At 49.1% G+C, this 23777-nt stretch overlaps 1 protein-coding gene across 2 annotated transcripts in view; it reads left to right on the forward strand.

The window, feature by feature from the left end:
• TTLL11 (tubulin tyrosine ligase like 11) overlaps nucleotides 1-23777 on the forward strand; it is a 1410454-nt gene that overhangs the window by 753431 nt on the left and 633246 nt on the right. The window lies entirely within an intron of this gene.

Below are 23777 nucleotides of genomic sequence, written 5' to 3' on the forward strand. Positions count from 1 at the left end.
TGAGGATTCTGAGATTTCTACTATCCTGACTGTTATCCTGATAGCTAAGGTTGAAATCACTATATAAATAAGATCCACATTTTATATAAGTAAAAAAAAATATATGCTTTATGAATTTCATGTCACAGACTTGAAGAACTGGAACCGGGAGTGAGGCTCTGTTTTTGGTAGCAGCAGTCACGGACACTGAAAGTGCTGCAGACTGGAGTTTGCTTTCTCCTTCTACTGCTGATAGGAAGAAGGCAGGCTGATATAAGCCCATCCTGTGGCAGAGCCTCGGCAGAGTGAGGCTGAGTGTTTTGGTGTTTGGGTGGCTGGGTGAATCTACTGGAGACAGCATGCTCTCTCTCTTCAGCTGAGCTTGCTTTCTAGGGCCAGCCGTTGGTGTACAGAAGTGCTTTTTCTATGCACACTCCTCTCTGTTACTAGGCGACCAGCCATTCAACCAATTCGTAAGCCTTGATTACAGATCCATGACAGGGTAAAACAATCACTGTTCTGGTGAACGGGGAGAATGCAACAGAGAAAGCAGCGATGAGTAGGACTCAGAATTGAGACAGCAAGACTAGGCAAGAGTAAGCAGAGCCCCTTGAAACAGCTAGACAGAGTTAAAAGAGCCAAAAGCAAAAAAGGGCAGACCTGATCCTAGGAGTGCTGTGGGAAATGCAAACCAACGCCTGCGCGCTATTACTGTTTTTTTTAGCCCAAAAATCCTGCCACCTGCGTTGGAGCCAGGTCCAAACAGACTTAGCCTGGTGGAAATGACCCCCGTTAAGGTCTCCATGAGCTACACGCTTCACTCATTTAACATTGATAAGGATAGATCCCTTCTTAATTTGTGTAATAACCTGAAGTGGAATTCATTGGGTATGGGAAACGCTGAATCGGGACACATAACGCAAACAAATTTGTCTGCCAGTCCCAACTTGGTGGGTTTAGATTTGGATACCGATAGCTCTATCTATGAATCAGAGGAGGAGATGCACGTCTCTATATCGAACACTTACCTTAGCCTAATTTGGATAGCCTGTACTCCACAACGATGTCCGCACTTGAAAAAGTTGAAGCATCATTCCAACTATGCATTTATTTGGCTGAGGAACAAGGTATAAAATCGTGATTGGATCAGGACGTGGTAGGAATGTTGGGGTCCGATGAGCCAGATACTACTGATTGTAATACTGCAATTAAAGATAAGGATAAGGATATAACTTTCACACATATAATCCCTGCCTACAAGCTGCAGAAAATGAAAAAGGCGGCTGACTGTCCACAAGTAAAACTTCCGGTCACCATGACGAGTAATGCAAAAGATTCTGCGATAATATATGCCAGTAATGAACAGGATGCCATTGATACTCTCTGTCATGCGATATTGATGATGGGAAAACTCGGTGGCACAAAAGCTTAGCCCAAAAATAAAGAAGCAGCCAAGGTCCCTTACGATCCTGAATGTTATTTCAAGTCTGAAAAGATTGAAATATTTTTTTTAAAAGCCAGATGAGCAGGTACTCACTGAGCCCCCAGAAATGAGCTCACCATCTGGCACCTCTAATTCTATTATTACCCGAGATATGGAAAATGGCAAAATTAGACAGGTTGAGTTAAGAGGACTGCTAGATTGGTAGTTACTGAACAACACTGGCTCAGATAGAACAGCACAACCTTTAGATATTATTCCCAGCACTGCAAATTCCCAACAAATTACTAAAAATACTAAAGTCATGACACATACCTCTGGAAGGACTATCAGCTGACAAAATCCTCACACAATCTAGTAATAGAGACAAGCGTGTCCCTAATGCAGCAAGAAAGGTATTATGTGGGATAAACTAAGCACCTTGGCCAAATTTAAAGAATTAAATCCAACAGAAGACAGCCCATTTTTAAATCTTCCCCAATTACTAACCACATAGTCGTGTTACTTGTCTTGCGACTACAACTAACAAGGGGACCTCCTTAGAGTTGAATTACCTAAATGGGAGAGTACAACCAATTGGGCACTTATGGAACTTTCTTCCGCAGCCATAACCACTTTTCTGTACAGATGCACTATTTGACTTGGGTTTTAATCTTATAATGAAATATAAAGAACTGATACCTATGAGGAATCAATCTGCACAAAAACCCCAGAGATGGTCCGCAAAGCAATTGAATGGAATATAGAAGACTGATCAAATCAATCACTTTGACAGTAATGGCAACAAAGGCAGGCTTGCTTTTGAAGTCAATTGACCTTATACCAAGATAACGGCGTTCAAATGGATATGTTGGAATACCAGAGGATATAACTCTTTCATGAATCATTCTGAGGGTAACTCACTTATTAGAACTAGTTGTTTTCAGGCTGCAAGAAACTTGGGCAGTTAAAGACCTCGGTATTGATGGATACAATCTTATCTGTTGCCACGCAGTCAGAGGCGCTCGTGGTAGGCCAATGGAGGGTGGGGGTGACTGGCCAAAGGGGCACAAGCCTTCCTCTCCATTGCTCCATACTGTCCTGAGGAAAGCACACCATATGTACTATCTGTAATATTGAATGCTCTGTAAATGCAGAATGATATTCTGATAATAAATGTATATTCAAATGGATTGTGTCCTCCAACGTATTCCTCATCTTTGCTTCGGAAATAGAGAGCACCCTGTGTCGATGGCGTCGGGTCGATGTCCCTCGAAGGCCTCCGTCGAGGGTGACCTCAACGGATGTTATAAGTACCACGCACAGCGCCCGTAGCCTCAGTTCTGTTTTTTCCGCAAACCTGTTTGCTTTATTAAACTAGGCGCGCCTCGTGCTTACTGTGAAGTTCCGATTATGTCTTCATCTTCTACTCCGACAACCCCGAAGTCTGGATTTAAGAAGTGTTGAGACTGTGGCTCCGAGATGTCGATCACAGATCTGCATCAAATTTGTCTGTGGTGTCTCGGCGAAAGCCATGATACGGATGACTGCTAAGGCCTTGCTGGAACGTAAGGTGAAACTGAAGATAGGAAAGGTATCCAAACCCCGTAAATCCCAGCCTGCTGAACTTTCGACCGACGAGTCAAGAGATGACTCTCCCCGGCAGAAGAAGTCCAAGTGGTCACGCTCTAGGAGTGGTTCCCGCCACTTGTCCTCGTTGAGGCGTTCCAGGAAGCGGCACCATCGGTCGCTGTCCTCGTCGTCTTCGGGTGGCTCCCCATAAGGATGCTCGTCCAAGTCATCGACCCCAGCGGAGTGCGATGCGTTCCGGGTAGCGATGATAAAAATATTTGATAAACATGGCACTGTTCTGCCCGCGCCTTCTAACAAAGCTGGCAAGGAACGTTCTCACCCGGATACTCGCAGCACGCCTTCGAGCCCGGGTAAACGGCTTGATAAACACTGGGAGCCTTTGCGGCCCCGTTCGGACAAGGCATCAAAAGATCACTCAAGACTTGCCAAGTCAAAGTCTTTATCTCCGGTAAAACCGGCAAAACCTTTGACACCCTCGAAGCCCTTGAAGGCATCAACGTCATAGGTGCCATGCCCGTCAGGGCGCCTGTCGGGTCTTCAAACCCGGTCGGGCCCTTGATGCCGTTGACGCCATCGGTGCCAATTTTTTTCAGTGAATGTCCCTCTGTGCAAGTAGACCCTCCGAGGAAGGCTACTGTTCTCCAGCATGGGGTCTGGCATGGATTCACATGCTCATGAATATTCCCCGTCGTCAGGCTGGGAATCCTCGGTAAAGAAAAAACCAGTATCAGTTTCGTTTCTGATCTGTCTTTCGTAGTAATAACCAATCACTGGTCTCTGCGTCATACTGACCACAGCCAATGACTGCCCTCTACCTAAGCACCGCCTCTGGCAGCCATCTTCAGATTTTTACCGCACGTTCATGTGTTGGGATCCTCGTGCTATTGCTCTCGAGCGTTAGTGCTATTTTTTCGCGCTTTTCACAAAAAACTCAGCCTCAAGCTCCACCGATCCTACATCCGATCAACGGGGACCCGTGTCGGATTCATCTGTGCCCCTCAAGGGTGAAGATTCGTCGAGCTACACTTCGGAGGACTCCAGAAGCTTCTCAGGCCCGGTCTCGGAGATGGCCCAGGAGAAGGGAAGCTCGACGCCCGGAAAGCTGTTCAGGGTCTGCCCTGGATGCCAGCTGCAGAACGTCTTCAAGGAGGACGAACACTCTTTCTGCCTTTACTGCCTTCATGAGGACAAGACGCACGTGGAAAAGGACTGTGCGTTTTGCGGCAACATGTCGGAACGGACCATGAAGGACCGCCATCAACGTCTCGCCAACTGGCTGGAGGGTAAGAGCCCGTCTGGCGAGAAGAAGAAGAAATCCGAGCGGTCTTCTAAGACCTTTGAGGGCGCCCCGGCGACGGGGGCCCAACATAAGGCCAAGCACCGCGAGTCCGCTGGCACCGGGAGCGCCGAACGGTCGGGCTATACGGGCGCCAGGCAGGGCGCACCCTCCCCGGCACCATCAACCACGAGCCAACGCTCTGGGTCGGGTAATAGGAAGGCCGAGCACCCGGCGAAGCTCCTGGAGAGGCCCCGGTCGAGCTCTAAGGCAGAGGAGGAGCGTGGCAGTGCCCCCTCCCTCAAGGATAAGGCGGTGAGCGCACCTAAGGTGGTGAAGGCCTTGATCCATCCGACCAAGCCCTCTATCGAAACGGTCGCGGCGGCCCTGGCTCAGCCTGTGGTGGCTGCACCAGTGGTGGCGACCTCAGGGCCCAGAATCTCCCTGCCTCCTCGGAGGGAGTCTTCCTTTGTGCCCATCGATAGGACCCCCGTGAAACCCTCCGTGGGGAAGAAGAAGGGGGGGCAGGGCGTCGTCGTAGAGTCGGCCTCAGCCTCAGAGGAGGAGCTGATCGAGGTCTTAAGCCACGGCCTAGGCGTGGAAGAAGGCCAGCCCGTCGGAATGGACCCCGGCGCAGGTGACGACGACGACATCGTCGAGGATACCGACGGGGCCCCTGCTCGCCCGTCGGATTCCCCTCTGCCAGCGCCGCAAGACAACTCGGCGGCCATTTTGTTGGCCATACAGTCCTTATGCTCTGAGATAAGGGCGAGGCTACCGTTACCGACAGAGGAACCTCTCCCGTCGGGGGATCCAGAACCGGGACCTTCTGGTGTTCCCCCTACCAAGAAAAGAAGGATCCATCCACCACCTCCTTTTCAACCGTCGCGCCCCTTCCAGCCCTCCTCCCCGTCCACCCGAGGGGATGATACGGGGACTGACACGGCAGCGACGGGTACGGACGACGAGGCATACGACGAGGATTTTCCGTCATCGCCTCCCACCAGGGCCTCTCCGCCCGACGAGATCGGATCTTTCCACTCCATGATCTCCAGGGCTTCCGAGCTTTTCCAACTCTGCCCTGAGGAGAAGAAAAAGGAAGGCTTCCTTTATCAGCGGCGCGAGGCCAAGAGGAAGACGGTCCTCGCAGTGCCTCTGTTGGACGACATTTGGGATGAGGGCCTTTCCCTCCTCAAGAACCCTTCCACGACGCCAGCTAGAAGAGACCGGTACGAGAAAAAGTACCGGGTCCCGGACACGGCCCCCCTATGCCTCCGGGCGCAGCCTACCCCGGACTCCGTCGTCTCCGCGGCAGCCAGGAAGAAAGCGGGGGGGGGTGCGGCCTCCACATCGACTTCCCCGCCGGACGGCGAGGGAAAGAAATTGGATACTATGGGACGTAGAGTCATCTCGTCGGCAGCGACGACGATTAAAGCGGCCAACGCCTTGGCTATCGTGGCCCGCTACGACAGGGAGCTCTGGTACAAGATAGCTCCCCTGCTGGATTTTCTGCCGGACGACAAGAGGGCGGAGGCCCTTGAGATCCTGCAGGAAGGTGAGGTGGCCTCGGACCACGCCATCACCGTGGCGACGGACATCGCCGACACTGGGTTCCGCCAGCTGGGCAACGGCGTTTGCCTTCGACGTCGTGGATGGCTCAAAGCTACGGACTTCCGGCAGGACGTCCAGACCAGAGTCCTGGACATGCCCTTCGACGGGAACAACCTGTTTGGGAAGACAGTGGACGATTCCCTTCAGGCCATCAAGGCGGATACTGAGACGGCCCGGGCCCTTGGAGTCCTGCAACGACGGACGCCCTTTCGGAGCGGCGGAGGCAAGGGCGCCTCCAAAGGTTCCGGCGGCGGTTTCGCTTCCTACCGTCAAGCGGCCCGCTCGTCGTCGCAAGAGGCCTACAGAGGACGAGGCAAGTCTAGCGGACCCCGCCGTCGTCGCCAAGGAGGTCAAGGCGGCAAGGCCGCGTCCAAGCAGGATTGAACCGGCCGTGGGGTCGGGCCCCCACCGAAGCACCCCGGTGGGAGGCCGGCTGGCGGGCTTCGTCAGCGTGTGGGAGTCCATCTCCACCGACCGTTGGGTGCTGGACGCCCTGGCCCGGGGCCACGCGCTCGAGTTTCAAAGAAGGTGCCCGCGCGTCCCCCCCGTGGCCAGGAAAGAACTTCACGTCCCTCAACTTCTCCTGGAGGTAAAGGCGATGCTCAGAAAGGGCGCCATCGAACTCGTCCCAAAGAGGCTTCGGGGCTCCGGAGTCTACTCGAGATACTTCCTCGTGAAGAAGACAGGGGGATGGCGCCCCATCCTAGACCTGCGACGTCTGAACAAGTTCATCAAGGCGCAGAAGTTCCGGATGGTCACCCTCCAGCACGTCCTGGGTCAGCTGGAGGAAGGAGACTTCCTATCGTCGTTGGATTTGGAGGATGCCTACTTCCACATTCCCATCCTAAAGGGGCACCGCAAATTCCTCAGATTCGTGGTCCAAGGGCGTCATTACCAGTTCAAAGCCCTTCCCTTCGGACTACGGTCGGCACCCAGGGTATTCACCAAGTGCCTCGCACCGGTGGCGGCGCAGCTGCGCCGCGAGGGGATTCACGTCTACCCCTACCTGGACGACTGGCTCATCCGCGCCAAGACGAGGGAGCTCGCCGTGGTCCACACGGCAAGGACCGTCCAACTCCTCACGGACCTGGGATTCTCCGTGAACTACGCCAAATCCCACCTGGTGCCCGCGCAAGTCGCACTGTTTCTGGGAGCGAGGCTCGACACAGTGTCCCTTCTGGCCTCCCCGTCGGAGGAGAGGACCAGGACCATCTTGGGCAAGGTGCAACGGATGTTGGTGGCCGACGCGGCCAAAGTGAGGTCCATCAAGTCCCTCCTCGGGATGATGTCTTCCTGCATCTACCTCATTCCCATGTGCAGGCTCCGGATGCGCCCGTTGCAAGAATTCCTGGATGCGCGCTGGATCCAGACGACGGGCAGCTTCGAGGAAAGGATCAAGCTCGACGAGAGTTTCCGACGAGCGATACGGTGGTGGGGCACCCGCGCGCATCTGACGGCGGGCATGGACTTCCAGACCCCAGCCCACCAGGAGACTGTGACCACGGATGCCTCCCTGGAAGGGTGGGGAGCGCACACCGAAAATCTGCACGCAAGGGGACTCTGGCTCCCGACGGAGAAGTCCCTGCATATCAACGTCCTGGAGCTCCGTGCAGTGTTTTGGGCCCTCAGGTCCTTCCTTCCGTCCCTCAAGGGCAAGGTGGTGAGAATCTTCACCGACAACACCACCACCATGTTTTACATCAGGAAACAGGGCGGAACCAGGTCCCCAGCGCTGTCCAAGGAGGCGCAGGACCTGTGGCATTGGGCCGTCGCCCAAGGGATTTTTCTGGTGCCGTTTCATCTGGCAGGGATAAAAAACACCATCGCCGACTCACTCAGCAGGGAGCTGCGCTCGTGCCACGAGTGGGAACTACGGCAGGATCTGGTGGATCGCCTCTTCCGACAGTGGGGCACACCCCAGATCGACCTGTTCGCGACGGCGACGAACACCAAGTGCCGGAGGTTCGCCAGCAGGTTTCCCCAGACGAGGAGCATGGGCGATGCTTTCTCGTTCCCCTGGGAGGGCCTGTTCCTCTACGCGTTCCCTCCCTTGCCTCTGCTAATCCGGCTCGTCAACCAGCTCAAGAGGTCACGGTGCAGGATGATCCTCGTCGCACCTGCGTGGCCGAGGCAGATATGGTTCCCGGACCTTCTGGACTTGTCAGCGTCCCCGCCGATCAAGCTGCCGGCGGACGCGGATCTACTCTCCAGGGAAGGAGGCGCCATCCTCCACCACGACCCGAAGTCGCTGAACTTGCAGGCCTGGCTCCTGCAGCGCTAGAGTTTGGAGGATACGACATACCGGCCGATTGCAGAGACTCTTAAATGCTACGGACACAAATGGAAGAGGTTCTCTGTCTGGTGCCACGCACAGAAGATTAACCCTCTACGGATTACGGCTCCCCAAGTACTGCCGTACCTGCTGACGCTGGCTAAATCTGGTCTGGCACACGCGTCCATCAAGATTCATCTTGCTGCGATCTCCAGATACACCAGAACCACGGGGCGGACGTCCTTGTGGTCTGGTGAAAGAGTTCATGAAGGGACTGTTCAGATCGTTCCCGCCGGTGAAGGCTCCGGCCCCGGCGTGGGAGCTCAACGTGGTGCTGACCAAGCTCATGGGACCTCCGTTCGAGCCTCTGCACTCGGCCCCGTTGAAGTTTCTGTCGTGGAAAACAGCTTTTCTTGTGGCCATCACCTCCGCACGACGAGTGGGAGAGATCCAGGCCCTTTCCTGCAAGGCCCCGTACTTGACTTTCCACGACACAAGGGTAGTGCTCAGGACGCACCCCTCCTTCATGCCCAAGGTACCGTCGGACTTCCATCTCAACGAACCCTTGGTGTTACCTGTGTTCTTCCCGTCGCCTTCGTCGCCGGCTGAGAGGACTTTGCACTCGCTGGATGTAGCTAGAGCGCTGAAGTTCTACGTGGACCGCACGAAGGGTTTTCGGAAGACGTCACAACTCTTTGTGAACTTTGGACCTGTCAATCAGGGGAAGGCTCTCTCGAAGGCTTCCATCTCCAGATGGCTCTCCGGCTGTATCATGTGCTGTCACCGGTTGGCAAACCGACCGCTGCCTGGCCGTCCGAGAGCCCATTCCACCAGAGCGATCGCAGCTACCACGGCGTTCCTATCTGGTGTGCCCCTGCTGGACATATGCAGGGCTGCTACGTGGAGGTCGACGCACACCTTCACGAAATTCTACTGCGTCGACCGGGATTCCAGGGAGGAGTCCAGGGTCGGCCAAGCAGTGCTGCGCAACCTGTTCGCCTGAGGTGAGCCTGGTGAGGAGGTAAGATGCTTAATGTTGAGTTGATGTGATGCTTAATGTTGAGCCTTTGCCACCTCCCGTGGTTGTGCATGTGTGTACTGCTATGTATTCTTTATTCATGAGCATGTGAATCCATGCCAGACCCCATGCTGGAGAAGGAACAAGTTACTTACCTGTAACTGTTGTTCTCCAGCATGGGTCTGGCATGGATTCACATGCGAACCCTCCCGCCTACCCCTCTGCGGCTCTTCACTTGGTCATACTGCCACTTCACGTGCTTCCAAATCTGAAGATGGCTGCCAGAGGCGGTGCTTAGGTAGAGGGCAGTCATTGGCTGTGGTCAGTATGACGCAGAGACCAGTGATTGGTTATTACTACGAAAGACAGATCAGAAACGAAACTGATACTGGTTTTTTCTTTACCGAGGATTCCCAGCCTGACGACGGGGAATATTCATGAGCATGTGAATCCATGCCAGACCCATGCTGGAGAACAACAGTTACAGGTAAGTAACTTGTTCCTTAAGACTTTAAGGCCTGTAGCTGATAAGAGGTTAAGATTTCTTAAGTCCCTCACTGACATCTATGAGGAAGAGAAACAATCCGATGAGGATGTTGTCCCTTTTGGTCTCCATTATGGCACCCATAATGCTCCAGATAGCCTCATTTCAGAGGAGAGTCGGATGGAGGATCTTTGTCAAACTTTGCACAATGCCAGTGATATTGACACTTCCCCTGAGCTGGAGTTCAGCAAGTCGGACCCAGGGGAGCATGCCGACTCCTCATATCAAAGGCTCATGTCTAGAGTTGTGGAGTATCTGGAGTGGTGCAGGCTTCCTGTGCACTTTGAACAGGATGATCTTACAGCTATTTTGGTTCAGAGGCCGTCTACTGACCCTTTGTTGCCATTTCATATGGCTCTGCAGAAAAGGATGGCTGCAAATTGGGACGCGCCGGAGGCTACTCTGGGGTGAACAAGTCTCTGGCGAAGAAATACCGCCCATCTAGTAGCGACCCTGGCTACCTGTCACTCACCCCACTCCAGCGAGTTTGGTGGTCCAGGCAGCTACGGCTACCTCAAAGCAGGCGGCACACCCTACAATCCCTCCTGATGGGGATGATAATCGAATGGATGGATGGGCATGCAAGGTGTTTTCTGCTGGAAGTATGACGTTAAAATTGGCCAAATCTACTTGTGCCTTAGCAAGGTTTTTGCACACTCTGTGGAATTGCATTTAGTTAGCGGCTGAGCATATTCCCGAAGGGGAGGAAAGGGATGACTTTCTGGCTATTGTTCAGGATGGCAAGGATGCCACGTGTGAATCCCTTCAGTCCGGGTTGGATACTGCGGATAGTGTAAGCAGGTCCATGGCTACGAGCACCGTGATGCGCAGGTTTCTGTGGTCGCAGAAGTTGGGTTTTGCCCCAGATGTGCAAGCTGGTCTTCTCAACATGCCCTTTGATGGGTCTCATCTGTTTGGCAGCAAGGCTGACGAGAGCCTTGAGAAGTTGCAGACCTCGAAAGCAGCTGCCAAGTCTTTGGGCGCTGCTGTTAGGCAACCTCAGCCTTTGCGTCCTAGGGGACAACAATGGAGGGGTGGATCCTTTTGTGTCTACGCCTCATTTGGAAGGGTGCGAGGAATGGCCAGTCAAAGGGGCCAATGTAAGTTTCCTCATGGTGGAAGAGGTAGGGGTGCCAAAGCTGCTCAAGCATCAGCCTCTTTGCCATCAGGCACTGCAGCAGCCGCCTAAAAACCGCCTGAGGCCTTGAGTCACTGTTCGCCGGTAGGGAGCAGGCTGTCTCAGCATCTAGAAAAGTGGCGAACCAATACTTCAGATGTGTGGGAAATATTGACCCTGCTTCAGAAAGGCGCTATAGAACCAGTCCCTGTGGTGGAGAGGAACAAGGGTTGCTATTTCCCATATTTTTTGATTCCCAAGAAGGACGGAGGACTGAGACCCATCTTAGACTTACGATGCTTGAACAAGTTCCTCGGGAAGGACAAGTTCAAGGTGGTCACTCTTTCTCAGATCAATCAGGCCCTCCAGCTCCAGGATTGGTTGATGTCATTGGACCTGCAGGATGCTTATTTTCATGTGCCAATACATCGCAAACACAGGAAATACCTGAGGTTTGCAGTTGGTGGCTCGCATCAGTTTCGGGTCCTTGCATTCGGGTTGACCTCCGCCTGAGGGTGTTCACCAAGCTCATGGTGGGGGTGGCAGTGCATCTCAGGAAAGGGGGGGGCCTTGGATCATTTCAGCGTCACCTGCCACTCCCTTCACAAACTGGGCTTCTAACTCAATTTCAAGTTGTCACATATGACACCTTCCCAACAGCTCCAGTACATCGGGGCTGTGTTGGACACACCCTTGGGGAAGTTCTTGCCACCCAAGGTGAGGGCTCAACACATTCTACAGATGGTCACAAACTTTCCACATGCCCAGCGTCTTCCGGCTTTCGAATTCTTAAGGTTGCTCGGCCTCATGACATCCTGCATTTTTCTGGTGCCAGAGGCCCGACGGAAAATGAGATCCCTTCAATGGGCTCTCAGGATGCAGTGGTCTCAGTTCTCAGGCAGGATGTCGGATATCCTTCGGATTCCGTTCTGGGTCTCTCAGGATCTTCTGTGGTGGGCCTGCGAAGGAAATCTCATGAAAGGAGAACCTTTTTGGCAACTGTGGCCGGAGGTAACCGTAATGATGGATACTTCCCTCACATGGTGGGGGGGCTCATGCCAACGATCTGACCATCAGCCGTCGTTGATCTCCATCTGAGTCCAAGCTACATATCAATCTTTTGGAGCTGAGAGCAATCAGTCTAGCACTGAAGGCTTTCCTGCCATCTGTACCGGGGAAGCCTGTCCTGATAATGACGGATAACACGGTGGCCATGCATTACCTCAACAAAAGGAGAGGTATAGGATAGCTGCCCCTCTGCAGAGAGATGATGCAGCTCTGGTTCTGGGCAATTCAAGAGGGAATCTCCCTAGCGGCGGTGCATCTAGCGGAGAGGAGAACACAGCGGCTGACACTCTGAACAGGCAGAGGGTGATCTCCCACGAGTGGGAAATAGCTCAGGAAGTCCTTCAGGAGATCGTCACCTTTTGGGGAACCCGGCAGGTGGACATGTACGCGACCGGTGCCAACCGCAAGTACAAGAGGTACTGCTCAAGGGAATTTCCTCAGAGAGGAGCTCTAGGAGATGCGATCGTTGTGGATTGGTCATTCCCGCTTCTGTACTCGTTTCCTCCGATCCCCGTCATCCCTCAAGTTCTAAGAAGGTTGAGGTTTGGGTCCCAAATGATCCTCATTTCTCCAGATTGGGCTAGGGGAGCGTGGTACCCGGACCTTCTAGTCCTGTCCATCTGTCCTCCAATGCGTCTTCCCCAAAGAGTGGATCTTCTGTCATGAGAGGAAGGTCAGGTTCTCCATCCAGAGGTCAAGAATCTCAGCGTTCCCGCATGGTTTCTGAAAGGTTGAGATGTAAGGATTGGGACCTTCCGGGTGACGTAATTGAGGTGTTGCTTTCACCCAGGTGTCCAGCAACAAAGTCCCTGTACCGTTACTGTTGGCTTACGATTTGCGACTGGTGCAGAGGAAACAATGTTGATCCTTTTCAGTATTCAATTCCGTAGGTTCTCTCCTCCTTGCTTTCTTTAGCACACAGGGGTCTTTGGGTGGGAACCATTAAGGGTTACATAGCATCGCAGTCCAGATTTAGGCGCTCGTCCGAAGAATGCTCTTATTTTAAGATTCCACTGATCACTCTGTTTCTCACAAATGTGTTCCTGCCATCTCCTTTTCAGGTGCCAGTCTGGGACCTTAACCTGGTCTTAAAGTTTATGATGAGTGCTCAGTTTGAACCTTTGCACTCGTGTCCATTGAGGTGGTTAACCTTTAAGACTGTTTTCTCTGTTGCGATAAGATCTGCTAGAAGAGTGAGCGAGTTGCAGGCACTTTCTTCTTAGCCACCCTTTACTATGTTCCACAAGGACAGAGTTGTGTTGAGTACGTCCTTTCTTCCTCCCTCCCTGAGGTAGTCTCTGACTTTCACTTACGTCAGAAGGTTGTGCTACCCGCCTTCTATCCTCCTCCACATCCTAGTAAGGAAGAGCAATGGCTACGTAGGTTGGACCCGAGGAGAGCATTAAGCTTCTATCTTTCCAGGCTATACAAGGTCAGAGTGGACAACCAGCTCTTCGAGGGGTACACTGGTCACAGATTGGGCCAGGCTGTTTTCTAAACAGACCTTGCCTCGGTGGAGCATCCTCACTATTTCTGAATGCTATAGATTAGCTGGCAAACACCCGCCTGAGGGCTTGCGGGGTCACTTCACCAGGGGCATAGCTGCATCGACAGCCCTACAGAGGTGTGTTCCTGTAAAGAACATCTGTGATGCACCACTATTTCCCTATGCGAAGTATCCCATCCCATTATCCTTCCGTCCAACCCTTCTCGTTCAGAGACGTCGCAAGACGTCGCATAAGCGGAAGTCATTGAACTCCTCCAACATCTTAAACCATCTATGTGCAAAGGAGACATCTGTCCACCCAAAATTATTAAAGACTGCGCTGATTCCTTGGCTCCTCATTACCCCCCTCCCAAAGTTTTTCTCCTGAATCGCTGGTATTTGAAAAGAAAGTCATTGCTGAGGTCACTACCCTTGAAGCTAAGCACCGTAGGACCGTTCACAACTTATCCAATCAGGAACGCAAAGCTCTTGATTCCCTATCTTCTAATCCATCGATCATCATAAAGAAGGCGGACGAAGGTGGAGGGATTGTTATTCTCAACCGCACCGATTATATTGATGAATGTGAAAGACAATTGAGCAACATCTCTTACTACCACTTACTTACTCATGACCCCACACCTGAACTCCAACTTCTTGTTGCTGACAAAGTGGGGAAAGCGAAAGACCGTGAATGGATCTCTAAACAGGAAGCAGACTTCCTTGTTAATAAGAAACCCAGCATTCCCACGTTTTACACCTTTCCTAAGGCTCACAAAACTCTCCTGAACCCCCCTGGCCGCCCCATTGTAGCAGGTATTGATTCTGTTTTAGAACCACTCTACTTTTGCGGACCACTACTTGAAAATATATGTACAAAAAGTGCAATCCTATTTAAAAGATTCCAGAGATGTTATTAACTGCTATGAAAATCTCGAGTTTAACCCTTCATCCAACCTACTTATAGGTTTGGATATTGTTTCCCTATACACCAACATACCGCAGCAGGCGTCACTCGATACTATAGAAGAAATATTACTTACCCGAGAAGATAATGACCCAGTACCCACCTCATTTATCCTCTGGTGTGTAGAACTCGCTTTGAAACGTAACTACTTCGAGTTCAATGGAAAATGTTATCAACAAATTGAAGGCACAGCTATGGGGGCCACCATGGCTCCTAGCGTGGCAAACCTTTATGTTGAAACGTTCGAGAAATGACATATTTACAACATCAGTAATACTTTCAATAACAATATTACTAAATGGAGTCGCTACATTGAGGATATCCTGGTAGTGTGGAAGGGTTCACAGGATGACGCCAACAATTTCTTCACCTGGCTAAATGGTCTTAACCCCCATCTACAATTCACGATGACTTCTAGTAATGAGTCCACTAACTTTCTGGATTTAACCATCTACCCCCTTAATGGGGTCTTAAAAATAAAACCTTATCATAAACCAACTGATAAGAACTCCCTCCTGGTTTACTCTAGCCACCATATTAAACATCTACGCGACAATCTCCCCTTTGGACAATTTCTCCGTCTCAAGAGGAATAGTTCGGATAAAGAAACTTATGAAGTTGAGGCTTCCGCACTCAGTAAGAAACTCAGACAGAGAGGCTATCCTAAAAAGTTAATAAGAAAATCAGCCAAAAGGGCATTTAACAATAATCGAGAGGCTTTGTTGGAACCCAAGCTTAAGAAACCTAAAGAGGATCGCATTGTCTGTGTGAACACTTTTACGGACCAGAGTTTTGAAATTACCAACATCATAAAGAAAAACTGGAAAATCTTCAGAACCGCAACTCAATCCATTCCTATGCCTATATTCGCCTATAAAAGAAGTACCACCATTAGCAATATAGTTAGTAATAGTAAATTGAAATCGGTCAATATTTCGGAACCCAAATTAACCTCCCTTTGGGGTCTTCCAGAAGCCACGGGACACTATCCTTGTGGCTCATGTGGCGTTTGCAAACTAACTACGAGAACTAAAGAAGTTGATGTTGGCCTTTCAAAACCCTGGACCCAAAAGAACCTAACTAATCGCAACACTGACTTTGTTGTATACATGATTACCTGTAGATGTGGATTGCACTATGTCGGTAAGACTATCAGAAAAGTAAAAACCCGCATAATGGAACATCGGAGCTGTCTGAACAGAACTGAGAATGCTCCACTTGTGAAACACTTCAACCTTTTGAAACACAAATATGAAGATTTTACCTGGACGGTTCTACTGGTTTTGAAAGGATCAAATAACACAGCACGTGAAAAGAAACTGTTGAAAATGGAACAAAAGATGATTTTCACCTTACACAGTGATGTTACTGGACTCAACGAGTCGATTGATTGGCACAATATATAGCGGCCTTGTAAATACCCGTGTATACATTTCTGTGTATTCATTGCTACAATTTAATTACCAAGTTTTTGATGTTAATGTTGGCAACTCTACCCTCTAACTCTAAGGTTTAGATTTCTTGTTCCTCTAGTTTCTCCACATAACTCTTGCCCCTTTTGATGCTCTTAGACCCCCTCGAGTCTTTGTTGTTCCACCAACTGATTAAGGCACTTTTTATAGACTAGGCGTTGGCTGTACCTCTACCTCCGTCACTTTCTTTCTCTTCCACTACCTTGAAAGATGGCTGCCGGGTTTCACACACTCACGGCACTCTTCTTAAGAGACACGAACATAATAGTAGGACTAACTCGTGGTTCCCTTGACAACTAACCTGCCTCGGCCGCATCGCGCTGCTTGTGGATACTCTGTTTTAGATCCTCGAGGGCGAGACACCTTCCTGCCGCTTACTCCCCCGCACTGGGTAAGTCACTTTGCTGATTGACGATCAGCATTTTGCTGCTCTCTCATCGATTCTTCTCCAGCGACCGTTGTTGCGATTTGATCGTATTTCCCCTAACCTGATCGCACTACTTTGTTGTATTTACTGTATCTACAGTGCGGATAGCTGGGATTTGACCCTGATGACATCCCTATGGTCTTACCAAGGTAGGATGCCTCTGGGCATGGATGGGGTTATGGGCACACCCGACCATTATCACGATCACGGCTCTCACTGCAGGGTTCCCCTGCACCCGCGTGGTTGTTCGCTCAACTTGTTAGTAAAACACCGGTTCCATGCTTCTCCTCCTGATGCACTGTGACATAGTGGGATGTTATCTCTAATATGCCGTGTCCGGGTGTCACTACACCGTCTGTACTTTGACACTACTTACATTGTTGTGTAGCATGTCCCGTTTATCCACCGCCGTTTTGTATATGGCCCCTTTTTGCATGTGGGAATCACCTGTGATGGTTCCCCCTTCCAACGTTGACACGCTTTCACGCTTTCACGCTTATCCGCATATTGGGGGTCTTCTTCCACACTGTTTGCTGTTGTGTTTTTTGTACTACTAGGCTATGTAATAGCTGATACATTGGCTATTATCCCCTTTTCTTCTTTCAGGGCTGTGATTTTGACCACCCTATACCTACTAATGCTAGTAGAGGGCCCCCACAGGCACACTATAAGGTAACTATTTCCCTTTATAAGTTGCCCAGTTCATGCTCTGAACCTTCCAAAGTATATAACTATTTAAGAGTTAACCTTTGATGTTTGCTGTTTTTATTTTTTGCAGGTGCTATGATACTGTAGTGGCATTATTGTTTTCCATCCCAATTGTCAAATAGGCTATACTGTAATGTACTCCCTCCTGATGAATGTTCCACACCTTGCTCTCTAGGAACAGAAACATGTCAAGACATATCTCTGAACTTTAAACTGAGAGTATAATTTATGACACATTTATCCATACTTGGATGGGTACCTTGCTATTTAGGTTAAAAAGTACCCTTAGTGGTCGTATTGTTGCTATAACACTACTTTCAACTGGCCTTCAGAGCCTGTTACGTATTCCCTATTGCTGCTTTCTACGTGGGACTTGACAATGTCTGTATTTCTGACCTATTTATTTAATTGATGTTTTAACCTTGACGGACTGTTGATTATTAAAATTTGATATTGACTTTTTTAACCTTCCTTGGTCCCTCCTAATGTTTTACTGAGTGTTTACACCACACACCTCTAGTACCTGCTTCATAACTTTGTCTCCCTATACTCCTACCCCTCCTCATCACAGCATTCATCAATGCCTCATTCACAACAGGTATTGTTTCATCCAGCCAAAAAGAAGCCTGGGTTCGCCCCTTACTAATAAAAAAAGAAACACCCTAGACACCACATCCCCTAACAACTACCGTCCTATTACCACCGTCCCATTTCTCCTCAACATCTTGGATAAAGCAGCCCACAATCAGATCCAACACTTCCTTGAATCCAGCGCCATCTTCTGCAAAAGGAAATCAGGATTCCGCAAAGGCCATGACACAGAAACCGCCCTTCTAGACCTTAAAAACCAAATAACGATTATTATGGACAAAGGCAAACCTGCTCTCCTCCTACTCTTCGACCTCTCGGCCGCGTTTGATCACAAGATTCTGACCTCCCATCTCACCCATGCAGCTCACTTCACCACACAGGCCTCTTCCGGGATAACCTCCTTCCTAGAAGGCAGAGCCATGAAGGTTTTCTCTGACCAGGTTAACGCAGCTCCCTCCACCATCCACTGGAATTCCTCAGGGTTCCCGTACAGCACCCACTCTTTACAACCTGTTCATAAAACCACTCTTTGACAAAATTGACTCCTTCAGCATAGCTTATACAAACTATGCCAATGATACGTAGATACTCCTCCCCCTCTCTGGCTCGTATGACCAAGACGCTGCAGCCCTTCTCCAGATATACACCACCATCCAAGCCTGGATGACGGAAAAAGGGCTGTGTCTCAATGGAGACTAAACTGAGATCATCCTCGTAGGCCCCAAAGAAACACTATCCAAACTTGGCCAAAAATATCATCCCAGTCTCCTCTTCAGTGAAGACTCTAGGGGTTTACCTTGATTCCACTCTGACACGACAAGACAGCTCTATCACTCTGCCTCTGCCCACACTACTAAATGTATAAATGATGTAAAACCCTTCTTATCCAATCAGAACTGCCTCACTATTGCCTGAGCCACCATCGGAGATAAACTAGATTATTGCAATGCCGTTTTAGCAGGCACCTCAGCTAAAAATCTAAATAGACTTCAAATAGTCCAAAACAACGCGCTTGGAGCAGCCCACAATATCCCCAGAAGAGACCATATCACACAGGTCAGGCAAGCTGCTCATTGGCTCCCAGTTAAGGAAAGAATTACCTTCAAGATCCTCACATTAACACACAAATGCTTAAGCTTCTCTGCCCCTCCATACCCATCGATAACCAGAGATATCTCTTCACGTCCAAAAAGAACCTGCTACACCAACCAACTGCGCATCCCACCTATCAAAAGGACTAAAGCGGGGGGGGGGGATAGGCTTCCCACATATAGCACCCAAACTATGGAATGCTCTACCCTATGCACTCAGAGCCGAGACTTCCCTCGTGGCATTCCACAAATGGCTAGAAACCACACTCTTCAACTAACTTAGCCTTCACCCCCCGCCCCCCTCACATGCCCCCTTTCTCTCTGGTTTTCTGCTGTAAATAGGTATGTATCATGTATTGCTACTGTAACTAAGCATGTTTTTTATGTAATTCAATACAAGTGTCTGTAACAGCGCCACGATGCCTACGGGCTGCTGCGCGTTTTATAAATGCTAATAAATAAATGAATGCTGCAACGTGGTCTTCCATACACACGTTTGTTAAGCATTATTCCCTGGAAACTTCACATGTTCAGGATGTGGCCTTTGGAAAGGCTGTACTTTACTCTGCCATTTAAAATTGGGTATATCTAAATTCTTCTCCCTTCTCCAATCTGGGTTACTACTTTGGAAGTCTGTCAAAAATGAGGAATACGTTGGAGGACACAATCCATTTGAAGAACAAGTTACTTAACAACTAGTAAAGTTCTTTCGACTGGAGGTTCCTCCCAACGTATTCCTCGTCGCCCTCCCTGCCTACCCCTCTGAAGAATTTCCTGTGCTGTTGCAGCTTTCGTTCCAACAAGGCTGAAGGGAGTCAACGTTAGGTGTGGACACTTGGCCTACACGATGAAAGGAGGGAAAAACCATGAACTGAGGCTACGGGCACCATGCGTCCTTCTTATAACATCCAATGACGTCACCCTCGGTGGAAGCCTTCGGGGGACACCGACCCGACGCCATTGATGCAGGGCTCCCTCTGCTGAAAAGATTTCCGAAGCAGCCGAGCTGTGGACATTCCTTGTCAAAGATGACGTTAAGATGACATCTAGTCGAAAGAACGTTACCAGCTGGTAAGTAACTTGTTCTTCTCCCCAGGTATGGAGGGGCGGTGGAGATAATACTAACAATAGATAACACAGACAGATGGTCGAGTGACTACCTTGGTGTCAATTCATTAATTGGAAGAGACTTAAATGCCCCAAATTTGAACAAATATAATAACTACCACCCTGATTCGCTTGAATTCACAGAAGATGATTGCCGCACATCAATTGCTAAGGAGCATGATGAAAAATGGCCACAGTTATACAATGTGTGAGACCTGTTTTGTCTAAACAAAAAGGAAGTTAACTCTGGCTCCAACAATAAGACTTGGCAAATGGTATTAGTGAATCCACGTTGGATTATGTTTTTGTTGACCAAGACCTATGGAATAGATGTGCCCCTCTTATGATTACATTTAATACACTGAGCGATCACAGGGCCTTGTCATGGACCACACAATAATGCAACCCTACTATATAGAACATTACAATGAACAGATACAGATTAATACAGCAGGTAATTATATCACATGGAGTGACACAAATCTGGGGAAAACTAATTATTTTATATATGCAAATAGTAAAGAACTTTATGTATGGCTTGCAATGAATCGGTTGAATCAAGCTAAATTAATGATGGCATTTTAAGGAATATCTGAATCTGAACACAACATATAGGAAACTGAAGAATATACATGCTGGCTGCTTTGATAAAGCGATACAAGGGGCAAAAAAGTGCTTTCAGTCAAAATGTAGAACCATAAAGAGAGATGTTTGTCACACGTGGGGAAAAAAAATAATCTATAGACGACAGGCTGCCACTCGGTACAAGAATTGGCTCAAAGTCATCGATATCGCTATATGTTCAAACTACTTGCTAAACGGGTTGAAAAGAGGTTCTGGGCCATGATCAGATTAAATTGTATTTCACTGACAAAGATCGAGAACAACTCCATTATTATGGAGGATTGGACCCATGCAGTGAACAAACTATACTATGTGCATGGTAACCAATTATTCTCCCACAAGTGATTCCTTTGCAAGGCATTGCACATGATGACATTATGATAGTGTTTAGCTCCATTAATGACTCTCAAGCTCCTGACCCGGAGATGATGCCTAACAAAGTATTAAAGGAGAATCCTAGCTTTTGGGCATGCATTCTTGAATAGCGCGTAGTTTGCAGCGGTCTATTATGGTTCCAGTTTTCAAAGGTGGCGACCAGTCTAAAACCACAAATGATAGATTGCTGGCGATGATTGATGTCAGTGAAAAGGTTTTCACCACTATACTACTCCAAAAAATGCAATAAATGGATCAGTAAAGAAGATATAATCTCTCCGCTCCAAACAGGCTTTCTCAAAAACATGGACACTCTTACTAACATCAGTCTACTACACTATTCTATTGCAGAATGCCATCAAAAGGAAAAAGATTGGTTATATGTCTGCTTCATTGATTTTAGTATGGCTTTCAATACAGTGTCAAGACCAGAGCTTTGGAACAAGCTTAAGAATTGGGGGATTGACCTGAGCCTACTGCATTTTATAATTGCACTTTATACCGATAGTACAGTCAGGATAAAAATTAATAACGAGGGTGCTCTTACACCGGATGTCTATACTAATGTGGGCATCAAGCAGGTATGTGTCCTGGCCCCTACATTGTACAACCTATATGCTAGTGATATGGGACACAGTATCACGGCAGTTCAGAACTTTCCCCCTATCATTGGGGATGTTCCGGTTCCGTGGGTCGGATATGTTGATGATACCATCATCATGGACCGTACCCCTATTGGTCTACAAAGGTCATTGAAAACCCTTGCTGAATTTGCCCAAAGGAATTATTTGAAAATAAATGGCCTGAAAACTAAAATAATAATTTTTGGGGGAAAAAAGCACAATTCATCCTACTCCCGGGTCCATTAATGGAACCAAATTGTGGTTGAGGTGTATAATGTGGGTTTCCCAATGAAAAATGTACCATGCAAAGATTTTTATTGTAGTAGTATCCGGTCAAAGGTGCTGAAAAAATGGCTGCTTTTGAGAAAAATCGTACTCGAGCGAGGGGGAAATAATGTGGAGGCACTGAGCAAGGAATATACCCAACGTTTGGTTCCGAGTATATTATATGGCTTGGCTACCCTTCCAGAAAATATGTTGGAGGGTATTGAAAAATTAGAAGAAAGAATCCAGAATTCTGTGATCCATTCTGTGAGTACCCCAAAGTGTGCTGGTTGTATCCCTTCGCATGGAGTTGGGTGTCTCGTTTATTATCCGTTAATAATCTGTTGGTTGTCTCCATGACCATCAGTCTGGCTTCAGAGCTGCCAGAAGCATGGAAACTGCTCTCCTGAACACCCTTGAAGACCTGCTCTCCAACCTTTATTCCAATACCCCCTGTGTCCTCATCTTACTTGATCTTGCTTCTGCCTTTGACACGGTCAACCATGCCATCCTGCTCAACCATCTCCGTGATAACCTGAGGATCACCGATCAGGCCTTGGCTTGGCGGACCTCTTTCCTCTCTGATCGACCCACCCAGGTACAACTTGGGTCCTTCCTGTACTCTGTCTCTATCTCTACCTGTGGTGTTCCCCAGGGGTCTAAGCTCTCTCCCTGGAGGTTCAACTAATACCCAGCACTACTTGCCCCCCGCATTGCCACTCTCTGCCCCAACGTTCAGTGCTATGTGGATGACACTCGGCTCATTTTCAGGCTCCCATCCACTACCTCTTCTCCTTCTCTCAATTCTCACTGTATGTCTGCTATCCAGGAGTTGTGTGCTGCCAATGATCTCTGCCTTAATGCCAGTAAGACTGAGATTATCCTCATCGGAGCACCTGCTCCCTCCTTTCCTGTCGCTCTCTGGCCTGCCTCTATTGGGCCTCTTCCTGCTCCCACATGTGAGGCTAAAAACCTCAGGGTCATCTTTGACTCTATACTCTTTTTCTATCCTCACCTCTCTGACGTATCTAGAAGTCACAGTACCAGCGGTATTTTCCCTTTCCTCTCCTTCCCCTAGAAGCTCACGGTCTCCAGAGCTCTGGTTCTCTCTAGGCTGGACTACTGCAACAGCCTCATTCTAAATCTTCCTGCCTCTACTCTCTGCAACTCATCCAAAACAGGACTGTGAGACTTGTCCTTGGCCTGAAGCACAATGATCGTATCTCTCCAGGACTGAAATCTCTGCACTGACTCCCAGTGGCTGTGAGGATTAAGTTCAAAACCCTCTGCATTGTCCACAAGTCCTTCTGGGGCCCGGGAACTCAATACCTTTAACTCTCTCTTACTAAATATCTTCCTTCTCGAGCTCTTCGCTCATCTCCCTCCAACTCTCTCAGGGTCAGTCGCTTCTCCAAGCAACGAGTTGGTGGTAGATCCCTTTCTTCGTCTGGGGGCTCCCTCTGGAACAGCCTCCCTGCCTGTCTGAAACTTGAGGAGAATCCTCTCCGGTTCTGGAAGCAACTCAAGACCTTCCTATTTGCTTCTGCTTTCTCTCCTCCTCTCCCCTGCTGAACTTCTGACTGAAATTGCACTGGTCACCTGGCTACCCTCTGATCTCGGGCCCAGGTCTCCTCCCTGCCAATTGCACACCTGCACTGCCTCCCTGGAAACCCTTGCACTCGGGAGCTGTTTCTGTATACCTACAGTCCCCTACCAGCACTTGCAACCAGCTGACTGCACTTTTTACTTATTGTTTCTATTTATTTTGTCATTTATTATTTTACTGTTGATCCCATGTACTGCACTGCCCCCTCCCAGTTTCTCCCCTCACTCCCCCTTCCACCCCTGCACTTGCGCAATCTCAACGTCACCTGGCCTAATAAGATCGTTGTCTCTGTCTTCAATCTGTTCCTCCTCCCTTGCCCCGTCGAGCCTTGAAACACTTGTGTATAGGCGCGTTATACATGCAACACCATATCATATAATATTAGATCCTCCAGATTGAAAGAAAAATGTACTGTGTTCTTCACTATTGCTTTATCTCCCATGGATGACAATAGTATATATGGTTTCCCAGCGAGACAATATAAGAATGGGACCAACAATAGTTTTATGAGGAATCTTTTTGATACTGTTGCTGAGTA

The sequence above is a fragment of the Ambystoma mexicanum genome, chromosome 8 (assembly GCF_040938575.1).
Source record: "Ambystoma mexicanum isolate Mex_15411 chromosome 8, UKY_AmexF1_1, whole genome shotgun sequence".
Taxonomy (NCBI): Eukaryota; Metazoa; Chordata; class Amphibia; order Caudata; family Ambystomatidae; genus Ambystoma; species Ambystoma mexicanum.